Below are 14179 nucleotides of genomic sequence, written 5' to 3' on the forward strand. Positions count from 1 at the left end.
GATGGGATCATGTCAGTTATATCTATTAAACTTTTTGTCTGTGTGCCATAAACATCTTTGAACTGAAGACATTTATTTCTACCACATTGGTCTTAACACTCTATATAGATAATTCCCTTTATTTGTAATAAACCAATTCTTTTTAGCAGGCATCTTGTGTTTGTTGCTGTTAAGCTACTGACTGGGAAGTCTATGCACATCCACTGGGATCATTGCTTGATATCAGAATCTCAGATTTCTTCTTAGCACACATTTCAGTTTGTAGGTAGGGCTGTTGCCAAGCAATGGTAGCAATCAGGGATCTGGCAGATCTCACAGCAGATGGTCTTCTATATGTCCGCATATGAGGTCAAATGATGTTAGACTGTACTGAATGGCCAATTAAATGTAGAATTAGATTGGCTTTTTCCTCTCATCTATTTGACTTATAATCAATCTATATGGGTTAGACTCACAATTCTTATTTTTTGAGCAGGTTTTGTTTTCTATATATCTTCCATCTTTCCTTCACATAAAAATTCTACAAAAATATATTAAATACACAATTTAGATATTGTGCATATTGTTAAAAATAATTGAATAGATGATTTAGATGGGCTGGAGTGAAAGCACAGCGGTAGGGCGTTTGCCTTGAACACCACTGACCCAGGTTCGATTTCTCCATCCCTCTCAGAGAGCCCTGTAAGCTACCAAGAATATCTCGCCTGCATGGCAGAGCCTGGCAAGCTACCCGTGACATATTCAATATGCCAAAAACAGTAACAACAAGTCTCACAATGAGAGATGTTACTGGTGCCCACTCAAACAAATCGATGAGCAACAGGATGACAGTGACAGATTTCCAGCATGCTGGATTGGGACTCTGTTCCTCTCTACAGGGTTGATCACAGCATGGCAACTGCTTTCCACAAAGCCAGACCTGGGGTAGAGAGGATACAATCTTTTCTTCCTTTCATTCCACAGTGGTACCCTATTACGTTGTCCTATCCAGTTTCTTAGAGTTGAGTCACCAAGTCTAGCTGACATTCACAAGATGGAAACCACATAGAAGCATAAGTAAATGACCCCAAGAGTTCCCAATAAAAGGACAGCTATACTACTGACAGAATCTAGAAAAACATTTTATGATTTAACTACCACCACTGTGTAAAATTGTTTTCTCATTTTTTCTTTTTATTATAGCAGCATAATATTTGCTTTTCATTTTTATGCTTCTCTTTTATAATCTTTGCTCTTCTATTTTATCACGTTTTTACTGATGTACCATAAAATAAGTCTTCATTTAGTTTGGTTGATCAAGATGTATATGTATAGGTAAAATGTATTTATATGTTGGATAATTTTGCAAAAAATTATCAGATTTTCAGGCTTTTTATTGGTGATACTATAAATTTTCGAACATGAAATTGGAAAAAAAATTGTATCATTTTTCTCATATGTGGGTTACAAGATTTGAAAGAATATTCAATAGACTAGTTTCTGGCTCTGAAAACATTTTATACTTTGACTTTCTTCCATTAATTACATATTTCTTGTGCCAGGTGTTTTGAGACATTTTATTTCATAATATAATCTCCAGAACTTCTACACCTGTGAGAACACCTGTGTGCTCACATCTCCCTATTCTGAGGGAGCTGGTTGAATTAAAGTAGAAGTTCTAGAAGACATTCCTACAATGGGACAACTGTCAATGGATATACAACTGTGCCAGTGAATTACATAAATACTATTTTTGAAACTTCTACTTAACTAGACCTTGGAAATACCTCTAATAAGGGACAAGATATGAGGGCAAAAAGACAATAGTATAGTTAAAGCACTTTGAAATTTTATTAAAGTGTGATTATAAAAGATATAGTTTCTCCAGAAATTTTCTGGGAGCTCTGAAAAAGTTTTAAAGGTTGAGCTTCATTTGATTCTTCATAAATTTGCCTCTTTTTTGACAAACACAAGCTGAGGTAAGAGAAAAAGTCCCCATTTTACTCTATGATATTTTACAGAACATATCTTCTAATCTTTCAGAACTTAATAGCTTTCTGGCTTTAAGGTAGTTACTGAGTGGCTTCCATCTTTTCAGAATGAAAAAAATGGGCAATGTGGACCACCATATCCTTCAAGTCTTCTTTAACCCTCATTATTCTGCGATTCTCCTTTTTAAATATTTCAGGTGCCCCAAAAGTCCCAAAAGTGCTCAAATTATCTCTTTGAACCTAAACTGGATGAGCATTTCTTACTATCAATGGAAGTGAAGGGGAAATTGGATAATATATAGATACTGAAGCAATGCTAGTAGTGGTGGCTCCAGAAAGGGGTCTGCAGTGAGAAATCTAGCACAACCATCTAGCCAAGGCCTTCAATTAACAGAAATGTTTGTGTTACAAATTAGACTGTGCTTCTTCTCACCTCCAACTCAAAGTAAAGCTCAGTCCTTCCATTTTAACTGCATTTGTATTATTTGTCTCCATTTAACATGCTATTAACGAATCATCTTCATTCAAATGGCACCATGCTCTGCAAATAATTCCTTAACTATACACAAAAAAAGAATTCAGCACTGACATCTGTCCTTTAATTAATTAGAGTGCCCATAATAAAACCCAGAAGAACAAATATCGCATCTGCACACAATTACATTATATCTAGTGATGGCCTGCACGCAGCAGTTTGGGGTTTCCTTATTTTCCACATGTTGCAGAAATATACGCATGCCCAAATCTAACCCATGTTAGGTTATAGGAATTGAATATATAGATAGCATTTGGAATTTAATTTTACAAAATTTTCAATTGAAGATTATTTTTCTGTTTACATAATTAAAGAATTTTAGTGGAAACTGAAGTAATTAGGTGGGACCAGGGAATTATTTCAATATGTGTAAGTCCCAGATTAGTATGGTCACTTTATGTCTTGTGGAATAGTCCTGGCTTCATATTTATTATCTTATTCCCACTTTCTACCCAGGGAACCTCATGTTTGTTTTTGTTACATTGTAATAACCAAATCTTTGGTTTAGCAAATAAGTAAACAAAAATTTGGTAAATGACAACGTGACTTTATCTGATATCATTTTCTTAATTGTTTAATCTGCAAAGTTAAAGGAAAAGTTTACCTAAATAGTGGAAATCAAAGAACAACCTTACTTCTCTCTCTCTTTCTTCCTCTCTCTCCCCCTCTCTTTCTCTCCTACGCACATAAAGATACGGCTTTTCAGTTAAGTGAAACCAAGGAAGTATCTTTATATCAGATTTTCAGAAACTCACCATAGTTTGAGCCAAATATGTGAGTAACATTGAGTACACGTTGATTTTTTTGCTGCTGCTTTACTGGCAAACAATGGCCAACTGCCAAAGCATGTTCAGCCCGCACAGCTGTTTGCAGTGATTCATTTCCCTTGATTTCCCAGCTGACCCATTCACAAGGCGTACAGCAGGTTTCAAGCCCCAGATGCCAGCCTCATTGCTGCACAAAACCCTCCCCTTCAATTGTGGGAACATTTTAAAGACTAATGTAGAGAGCATTTGCCTTGAGAAACCAAGTTGTTTCCATAACTAGTATGTAAGTGGGCAGGAAAGGTTAAAAAGAAACAACTGCTGGTTTTGTGATGAGGTGCACACTTTGGCTCAGAGTTATAATGTTGACCACACCAGCATGCTCTCTAGCAAGCCCAGACTTTTGTCAGATATTCTAACTGCTCTGGCTGTTTCCAAAATCTAGAAGGTTCTTTCACCCAATGTTCTTTCACGGCCACTGCTTTTTCCAGTGGGCAGCTTGCTTTCCCATCCTTTTTGCTTGAAAGCCTCCTGCTATCCCCAAGGTGTAGCCCAAGAATTAAAGTCTCTTGAAGCATCTCAGGAATCTACAGAGTAGATTAGATCCCACATTCTTATACACATAACAGAATTTGTGGTATAAGAGTTTTCTTTTGGAAGGAGTAAGTCATTAGAGGATAATATGTAAAAGGACTCCTAATGTGAAATAAGTAAAAATAAGAGGGCTGAAACCTGAATTATGAACTTCTTTGTCTCCTTTATGCACGCTAGTTAGATTGTTTGAGGTCACTGATTTTCCTATAGCCTGTTGGTCAGCACTATTGCAGCATAGGCGGAAACCTCATTCCTCTTTTTTCAAGGCTTTCCTTCTTCCTCAGTCATGGCTGCAGGCTTTTGAAAAGCTGGGACACTATTTTACATTCCACTGCCCCCGAGGACAAGGCACTAGGCTGGAATGTAGTAGTAATTAGGGAGGTGTTTGTTTAAGAGAGTAGATGAGATCATAGTTCAACTTGACTTTTATATCCATTGTGCTCTACGCAGGAGGCTCCAATCTCTTCCCACTCTTTCAGCGCTGGGTGATTTGCTGAGATAAATTTTCATGAAGGTTTACTTTATCTGCAACCACAGAAGTGGTGCTTCAAGTTAGACTTACTATGCAGATGTGTCCTGTTCTGATATCTAAGAGGTGTGCTGGCTCAGCCAGGGTGAGGTATTTGACACGATATATTATCAAAAATAATAGTACTCTCTGGGTAACTGTCTCTGTTAAGGGAAGCACTTAAATTGTATTGTCAGATGAATCAGTAGTACGTGGTGTCAAATTGCAGCATACTTGCAGTTTTCAGTAGTTGAATAGATCCTTATAACTTGCTTTACGTTATCTGAAAAGTTAGTATAGGAACTTCTTAAAAAAACCTAAATTTTAGGTAATATTTAGATATTATATCAATATTCCATATTATAATTATAAAAATAATATAATAATGATGATGCTTATTATCATACAGATCCTTTACTGTTATACCATATTATAATGAAGATAAAAACATAAAGATAGAGATATTAACTCAATGAAGCACACCCTGTTCCATCCATTTTGTTAAATGTGTTTTCAACTTTGACCTCATTTCACTCTCCTAGTAGTCCTGGCAGATGACAGACAGTAATATTGATCAACAGATGAAGAAACTAAGATAATTAACCAGTTAGCTCTGAATTAATCATGAACTCATACCTAGAAGAAAAGCTAGAATTTAAGACCAGGACAACTTGACTCCAGCATCTTTTTTTAAAAGGATTTTGCTGGTTAGAAAAAAATGGTGTTCCAGAACTATGTAAATAGAGATAGAAAGATAATTCAGGAAATAAGTCTCTTGCCTTACATGGGCTGACCCCAGTTTAGTTTCAGACACTGCATATGGTCCCCCAAGCACTGCTAACGATCATTTCTGAGCACAGAGTTAGGAAATTCCCTGAATGCTCAAGGATGTGGCCTCCAAGTAAAATAAAAAATAAAATTCTGTATTTTGGAAAGCATCTAAATAATGGACATCGTGATTTCTGCTAATAAGATTTAAGAAATGTATAGAGACACTTCAGTCTCTAAAGCAAAATGACAATGTGCTTTGGGATATGTGTATAATATTCCAAATATAGGTTTATATGTGGAAAATTTACCCAAACTGTTGGAAGTTGCAAGATACCTTCAAGGAAAAAATGTTGATATGCACAGGCAAAATTACATAATAAAAATTGTCAGAAATTATTGCTGATAGAAAAATGTGAATTGAGAGTGAATTTATGAGACAGAAAAATATTAAAAGGTAAAATTCTAGCTCTTTGTAAGAACATTTGTTGTTTTGCCCAAGTCTAGCTATTATGAGGTATGTCTTCAGTGTTCAGAATTTTATTTGGCAATAGGACATCAGTGACTTAAAAATAAAGAATTAAGACAAATAAACAAAAACTCCCCTAAATGTAGAAAGCAAGTACATGGCTTAGAAAGTGTGTATTTAAAGGGAATTTTTCCTTTTCCTAGAAATGGGAATTTGCATGTGGCAGTATTCAATTTAGTTCTTTCACTAAGAACATATGAATCTGTTAAAGTCACTTAACTTTAGGTAGAATGATTTCTTTAATCATGGCCTTAAAACAAAAGGAAAGAATCACAAAAACAAAGTAGATTTCATCGCTTAAGCTAAGAAATGTATTCCTCAGATTCTGTTCTGATCCTGAAATCTCCTTACTTCCTAGAAAGCCCCTTGGTGAGAAAAAATATTTTCCAACTATGTATCACTAATGCTAATTTACCCCAAATCCCCAATTGTTTTGTTGTGATTTAAAAGCAAAGTGTAGTATGGGGATGGTCTCTGGAGCAAGACACGCTATCACTCTATTCTTCAGTGAGTTGATTTACCTTCCCTGACCCCCAATTCCCACATCTCCACAGTAGTCTGATATATTTCCTCCTGAAGACAGTTTGAGTTGAGTGAGGAATCAGATATACAGCTCAGCTTTGTATTTTTCCCTTTCATCATGTTCTTTTCTTAGTTACAATTTGGTTGGTAACACTTTTTTTCCCTGTGTTCTCCTAGCTTTATAGTTGTGTAGTAGTCAGTTCACCTCATCAGAAATGTTTTAATATCTGATTTGCTCTCTTGGTTTTCTGTGGATAGGTGAAATATCATTGTGGAATTACTTATGATCTGATTAAGGAAATCTATACACGGGACCAGGAACTTTTAAGCATATTCCACATCTGCAATTGGTTCTAACTGAACCAACACTTCTCATCAATTAATGCTATAAAGAAACAATTAATATTGTAAAAAAAATAAGGACCATTTCTTTAATTAACTTTCTATTGATGCTTTACTAATCATGTTGTAAATATTTAGTTGTGTGATTCTTTCAACATTTTAAGAGTGGAATGTTTTGCTCCCATTTTGCAAAAGACAAAAACTGAGGTTCCAAGAAGTTAATTCCCCATGTTTAAACTGCCAGTAAACACCAAGATTAGGTAAACACCAACCTTATCTGAGAGTCTAATGACTGCTCATTTTGCAAACTGATTTTTAATGTATATGAGCCAAATGTTCAAATTAGTTTAAATATAGGAATGCATTAATTCCCATAAGAAAGTTATGAGAAAGAGTGAAAGTAACCTATCTCAGAAACAACTGGTTCTAATGGACAAAAACTCTGCCAGATGGACAGTACTCTCTCTCCCATCATACACTTCTTCCCATCTTTTCTCTCCCTTGTTGTTTCTCAGCACACCTTAGTTTCTCTCCACCATCTTCTTTCACAGTGTGGCACTTTCACAGGCCCATTCTGTGGCACTTCTCACAACTGCATGACATGGTAAATAGAATACTTCCCTATCTTCTCCTAAGATAAACTACTTAGAAAAGATGTATTATTGTTCGGGTGTAGTTACATCCTTTTCTGAAATAATAAGAATATGAATGGAGAATATTGCAATGATAGATTCAGGCAGGGTATGAACTTATGATCAGGGGTTTGGAACACTGGAATTGAAAATCTCTTGCAGAACTATGACAGTAAGTTGTTACCCCTAAAGGAAAGGAATTGTTGCTGGGGGCCAAATGAAACAGCAGATGACCAAACTCCAGGTAGGAAGAGAACATGGACTTAGAGATGTTTTAACTTCATTCTGATGATTCTTAGGCTTATGACATTAGGCCTATTCATTCTAATAAGTGAAGTATGAATATATCATAGTTGTCACTTACAGATAATCAGTTGCCTAATAAAAGGATGCTAGTGTTAGAAAAATGCAAGATTTTAATAGTAACATAATTGATTTTAATTTGATTTTTTCTTATCAGAGCTTATGATTTTAGAAAATTTTAAAAATTTTCTTCTTCAAATTCCCACACTATGTGTGGCTGCATTTCCTAGATACCATGTTCAAATATGGTGTAAGAGCCTAGAAATCAAGGCTGATATTTGCTGCATCTTTTGTGCTTCTAGATTACCTAGAAAGGTACTGGACGTAACCCCAAGTTGATAGTACTGTTTCAAAAAATACTTTACAGCTATGTCATTAAAAGTATTCATCATGCATTTATCATGGTCACATGGGAGTCCATAATCAAATTTAGCATAGTGTATACTAGTATGTTAGTTTCTGGGGAAACGAATATTTCTGGGAAAAGGTCTTCAAAGTGCTAGTCACTGTCACTGTCACTGTCATCCCATTGCTCATCGATTTGCTCGAGTGGGCACTAATAACATCTCCATTGTGAGACTTGTTACTGTTTTTGGCATATTGAATATGCCACGGGTAGCTTGCCAGGATTTTCTGTGCGGGCTATATTATATACATTTAAGATAATACAATGACAGCAGATGGAATTTGGGTAGTTTTTTGAAATGTAGAGAAAAAAACACCTCACTAAACATTTTATTTACAGTGGTGTATATATGACCATGGAGGTTCAATTAAGAGATTATATATTACTTGATAGGGCTTCCCTTTAAGATGGGAATGGGAAGTATATAAAGAATAATAACCAATGGAGACAATTTTTATAGGGACAACACCCATTAGTGCTCATAGGACCTTCGACCTCTCCTAATGAAGCTCTTCCCTGCAGTACAGGCCTGGAGGTTTGCAATTGGTCCAGCAGTACTACACAATCATGGCCACGTTCAGTGCCAGAAATCAAACTAGAGATTTTGCACTGTTTAGACTCATCTGTTTCCTATCACTTAAGCTATACCCCTTACCCCACTAAAGTTACACCACCCGCCCCTCTGGTTCAGAACATGCAGACCTGAAATTTAGAAAATAATAATTTTTAGTTTAAAGTATCAAATTAAGCTTTTAAGAGCTTATATGCTAGTCTTAAAAGTAAAACAGGAACTAGGTGCACTGAATATGTACTGAAATTTATTCTAGTTGACTGCTGTTGTTTAGAAAAATACTTGCTATGGATGGATAAGCGGGAACTCGAACAGATCAGCAAAAAGTGAGACATAAACCCCTCCTTATCCTGAGTAGATTCTCCATACTTTGCACAAAACACACAAACTTGTGTGGTGACACTGCTTCCTGTTTTGGCAAGATATAACCTAAATTGATCACATAATGGGAAAGATCCCTGTGCAGTTCAGTACTTTCTTTATACATTTATTCTCTTTAATTGCTATGTGAGGCAATTTAACAAATGATTAAAGACATGGTCTTGACATGAGAGAGAACTCCATTTAAATCCTGAATTTATTACTTACAGTTCAGCACTTTTTCACTCTCTCTCTGAACCCGCATCACTTCAATTACAAGATTTAATGATAGTGTCTTTATCATAATTTGTTATAAGGATTAAATAAAATAAGATGGAAGCATTCCTAGAATACTCTTTGAAATAGTAGGTGTTCAATAAATGATAGTCACTATCATATGTTGTTTTTATGATAGTTTTTTTTTAAGTAGACTGTTTATCTTGATCTGAGTAAAGACTACATCGAACCAGCCACTTCCCACACAATTCAAATGATTGCTGGCAATTTATCATCTTATCAAATGAAATAAATTATGTTCCTGAGTATTTGATTATAAATAAATAATAATAAAAATTTAATTAATGGAAGCTATTTTATGGCATTATTAATACTTATTATATAAAACATTATATAATAAGAACTGACAAAACATTATATAATAAGAATTGTTAATTCGAAAACTGATATAGACATCAACTGATTGTTAAAATTGCAAAATAAACTCAATATAGGAAAGGCTAGAGATTAAGTAGATATATGTATATATATATATATATTTACACACATATATATCTTAACATACCCACCTAATGTTTTACACTTCCTCAATATTACAACTGACCTTATTTAGAACTATATTTTATCATATACTTATATTTTCATGAAATGCGAAGTTTATTACACATACATACACTAACATTACTTGTGTAATGTTGTCAAAAAATTCAAAGGTAGTGGGATGTAGAACTGGTATTTTATATTTCAGCCTTGGCTTCACAGGCAGTAATTTTGTAAATGTATTTCAAAAAATAATTATATTAATCATAACTCTATTTATTCTCCTACACCTGTATTGATTTTACCTGCTCTTATCAAATTTATATCCTGCCTCTTTAATTGCCTACCTCCTATTGCCTCCCACTTTCCTTGGTTAAAAGTACAGTTACATCTGCATACTGCAAATATGCTCAGGGTTCTCCTTTGAAATAAAATGTCTATTAATCTCAAAGACAAGAAGCCAGAATGAGATTCATTTTTTCTTCCTGTTTCTAATTAGAGCTGCTCCTAAAATCATTTGTTCTCTATTTTTTAAATTTAATTTGCTATATTAGTAAATGATAACTGCATTATATTTAGCAGTCTTAAAATTAATAAATTAAATTACTTTGGTATGTCATTTTAAAAAACTGAACAGCCCTAGGATCTTTAGAAACTGCTAAATAACTAATATTATTATATGTAATAATTTTATATTGAATACTTTCAAATTAAAGCGGTAAGTAGAATATTTATAACTTAAAAAGAGAGAGAAAAATGAATAATAATGTAATAAACCTTAGAGAGAAATTAAATAGGAAATAATTGTAGTGATATCAATATTTTGTTAGCCTGAAATTATTCAGAAACTGAAAAAGTTTCAAAAAAATTCAGTGCCTTGGGACCAAAGTGAGCATAGCAAGTAGGGTGCTTGCTTTGCATGCCACAGACCCAAGCACAATTCCTGACACCCAACATGGTCTCCTAAACCCCATCAAGAGTGATTCCTGAGCACAGAGCCAGGAGTAAACCCTGAGCACCCTGTGTGGTCCCCCAAATCCAATGCCTCATAAAATTATATTTTCTGTTTTCTGCAATTTCAGATGATGGATATGTAGTGTGATTTAGAGGAACAGGAAACAAATAAGCAGTTATCCTAGGTAATATGCCCAGTATGAGTCCAGGAACTAACACGCCATACACCAAAACCTCTTTTAAAATACATCCATCTCAGCTTAGGCAATCCTGGGTAAGATCTGAATATTTTCTGGGGCCTGATAGACAGTAGACCTGGTAGGACACTTGCCTTGCACATGGGCAATCCCAGTTTGAACCCTGGTACCACATATAGACCTCCAAGCCTCTCCCAGAGTGATTCCTGAGCACAGAGTCAGGAGTAAGCCCTGCACAGCACTGGATGGGGCTAGAAAAGCAAACAAAAGAAGATCTGAATACTTGCAAAATCCAATGCTGGCCTTTCAAGTCATCATTGGAAAAACAAAATTAAATCAGCTAAAATACAGAGCAAAGTCAAATATTTAGTCCTGTAAAGAAATTTTTATTTCTACATAATTCCAGCTGAATATTCTTACTTGTATCAAAAGTGATATCAAAGAAAAGCAACATATTTAAGCTTCAACCAAGCCATACGTAGAGTGAAATTTTTATTGTAATTATTTTCTGGGCCACTCATAGTGAGTGATTCTCTACCAACCAGGTGGACAATCAATGAGGCAGCCCAGAGAGGTAGTACTGCCTGAAATCACTTGGACTGCACACAGAGATACTAGGAGCACCTAAGAAATAAACCCAGCAAAGGTTATATATTTTCCTTTGGGAGCCTGGGGTTCCCCCCAGAGGTACCTAACAAATAAGCAAACAGCTTAGCATAAGATCGTAAGGGTGTGTTGCTGCTCAGTCCTTGAGTTTTGGGGTACCCAGGCCACTCCTTGGTGTTCCGGGCTTATGAGCTACAACCAGTGATACTTGAGGATTATGTGTGCTGGGGATGAAAGTAACCTGACTGCATGCAAGGCATACACTTTGGCCCCTGTGGCATCTATAGTTCATTAATTGGGCATTTTAATCATCTCAGTTGTCTCTAGGTTACCTGTCAGGTATCCGTCACACACAGCACAGTCAGTGCTCAGACCTTATCCTTGGGAACAAAACCATTCATAACTTTAAAGCATGGCCCAATGCATGTGGAACTGTGGGACAGTGGAGCAGGTGTAGTAATACCCTCTGCAAGAGCTCTGAATTCATGATTTATGTCAACATCATGGCATGCCAAGGATTCCCTTAAGAGACACTCCAATTATTCTTGCTGTTTATCTAGGTTTCTGGAAAAATCTGTTGGAAAGTTGCCTCCTTACCTCATTTCCCCTGGTGATAGGTTTACTGAGGAATACATTTTACCACTACATTTTTATTTCTAAGGAAAAACTGCACACTAGACTCTTGTTTTCCACGTGTTTCCCTGAGAGAGATATACACAAACAGGAAGACCATAAAATAGAATAGGATAAATTGGGACACCAAGATAAACATGTACTTCACTTCTGATATTATCCTGACCTATTTTTAAAAGGGAAGGAAAGAACAAGTTCTGTTCCTCCCGTAAGTAATTCCATGGGAATTCTCTCAGTGCAGAGGTAATATATAGCATAAAGCAGCTCTCTCCATTCCTGGAAAGGAAATCCAGGTTTGTAAATTTCCTAAAGAAATAGTGGTAGTTGATCATTACCTCTTAAAGAAATTTTTTTTCTGGTAGATCAGAGAGGGCAGCAGCTGTCATAACTTGTACTCAAGTATAATTGGTAAAGCCATAATTTTTATGGTTTCCCTCAAAAGAAATCTAAGATATTTGTTTGTTTTATAAACTACCCATTGCCTTAGTGCATGGAACAGTCTTCTTTTGAAGAAACCAGGAGGATATAATTTATTCCAAACAATGCATTTTTTTTATAAAAACATGTAGTTATTCTCCTTTTCAAATTACCCATAAAAACTGGAAACAGAAAAACAGAACCAGTGAAGTTCCAGGAGAATCAGAATCTTTGTTTTATTCCTGTTTTCTTACTTCTGATCCCTTCCTGTTACAACTTTTTATAAACTTTTCTGTATTACACCTCTTTAGAAGTTTGCTCCTTGTTTCCTCTTTCTATATTTAAGTCTTAATAATTCTATTAATAAAATCTGTAGGAGGGGGCAGAGACCTATTTAAGTGGTAAGGCAATTGCCTTGTATGCAGCAGAACCAGGTTAAATCCCAAGCACCCTATATGGTCACCTGAGCCCCACCAGGAGTGATTAGACCCAGAAGTAAACCCTGAGCAATGCTGAGTGCAAATGTCTTTCTGCAAAAGAATTGAATCAATAGAATGCATATTTATCAATACAACAACCATATAAGAAAACGTGGACAGTGCTTTAGTACCATTTGGAATATAAGAAAGAACAAAATTAAGGATTTGCAATCAGTGAAAGAGACACCCACTATATCCTAGTAGACTATGTGTACTGGAAGAAACATATACAGGATACAAAGCAGCATATGGTGGTGGTCAAGGAAAGGTATTGTGGAGGCCAGAGAAATAGTACAGCAAGGGAGGTGTTTGCCTTACATGTGGAGATTGTTCAATCCCAAATATCTTCCCCTGAGTGTCTCCAGGAGTCATTCTTGAGTGAATTTCCAGGAGTAAGATCTCAGCATGCCCCCAAACAAATAAACAGAAAACAAATAAAAAGGTGTTGTGGACTTCTTTAGTTTAGCATTGTTTGGGTTTTGTTTGTTTGTTTTGACATGCTGTGGGCACAAGGCTGTCCAGTGCTCACAATCAGTCCTGATAGATTTTGGAGAACCATATGCGGTGCTGGGGATTAAATCCAAGTAGACCATTTGCAAGTCAAGAGCCTTAAACCCTGTACTATCTCCACATCCTTGCCTGAGTTTTCTTTGAATCTGTCAATTACTGTGAACTTGGATAAGTTGCTTACTGGGCCTCAGTTTCCTCATAAAAAATAAGGTTGATAATTATACTATACTGACTTCAAAGTGTTACTCTGACAGATAAGTTAATATGCATGACTTATATTATTATAAATAAGATATTTATATGTAACAATAATGTATAGTATAAGATGCATAGATTAGAAATTTATATGTAATATATCTTCAAACAGCCTTTAGTTATGTTTTCTCATTACCAAAGCTATAGGAATTATGGCTGTCTACAGCTAAGTTCTTCCTGGATATATTTCAGATGATCAGCATTAAAGTTGCATTTTTTAAAAAGGATGCACCATTTCAGAAACTGTAGGTTTCACTTTCAAACATCTTGCCAGTAACAGAAAGCTTTTCTAGGCTTTAACTTGCATAGGACAACTATGCAGATTCTGTTACCTCCAAATAACATTTTGCTCTTAGTTCTTTTCCCTTCTCTTCAAAAAAATTATTATTTCTTTTTTTAAAAGAAATTCCACAGAGTCATGTCAGAATAGCCCCCATCCTACCCAAGTTTTCCTAGTTGTGAAGAATACATTCTTCACCAGTGTGTGTGTATGTGTGTGTGTGTGTGTGTGTGTGATTTCTGAGTTTAGACATACAGTTCATGTGTT

The sequence above is a fragment of the Sorex araneus genome, chromosome 4, assembly GCF_027595985.1.
Source record: "Sorex araneus isolate mSorAra2 chromosome 4, mSorAra2.pri, whole genome shotgun sequence".
Taxonomy (NCBI): domain Eukaryota; kingdom Metazoa; phylum Chordata; class Mammalia; order Eulipotyphla; family Soricidae; genus Sorex; species Sorex araneus.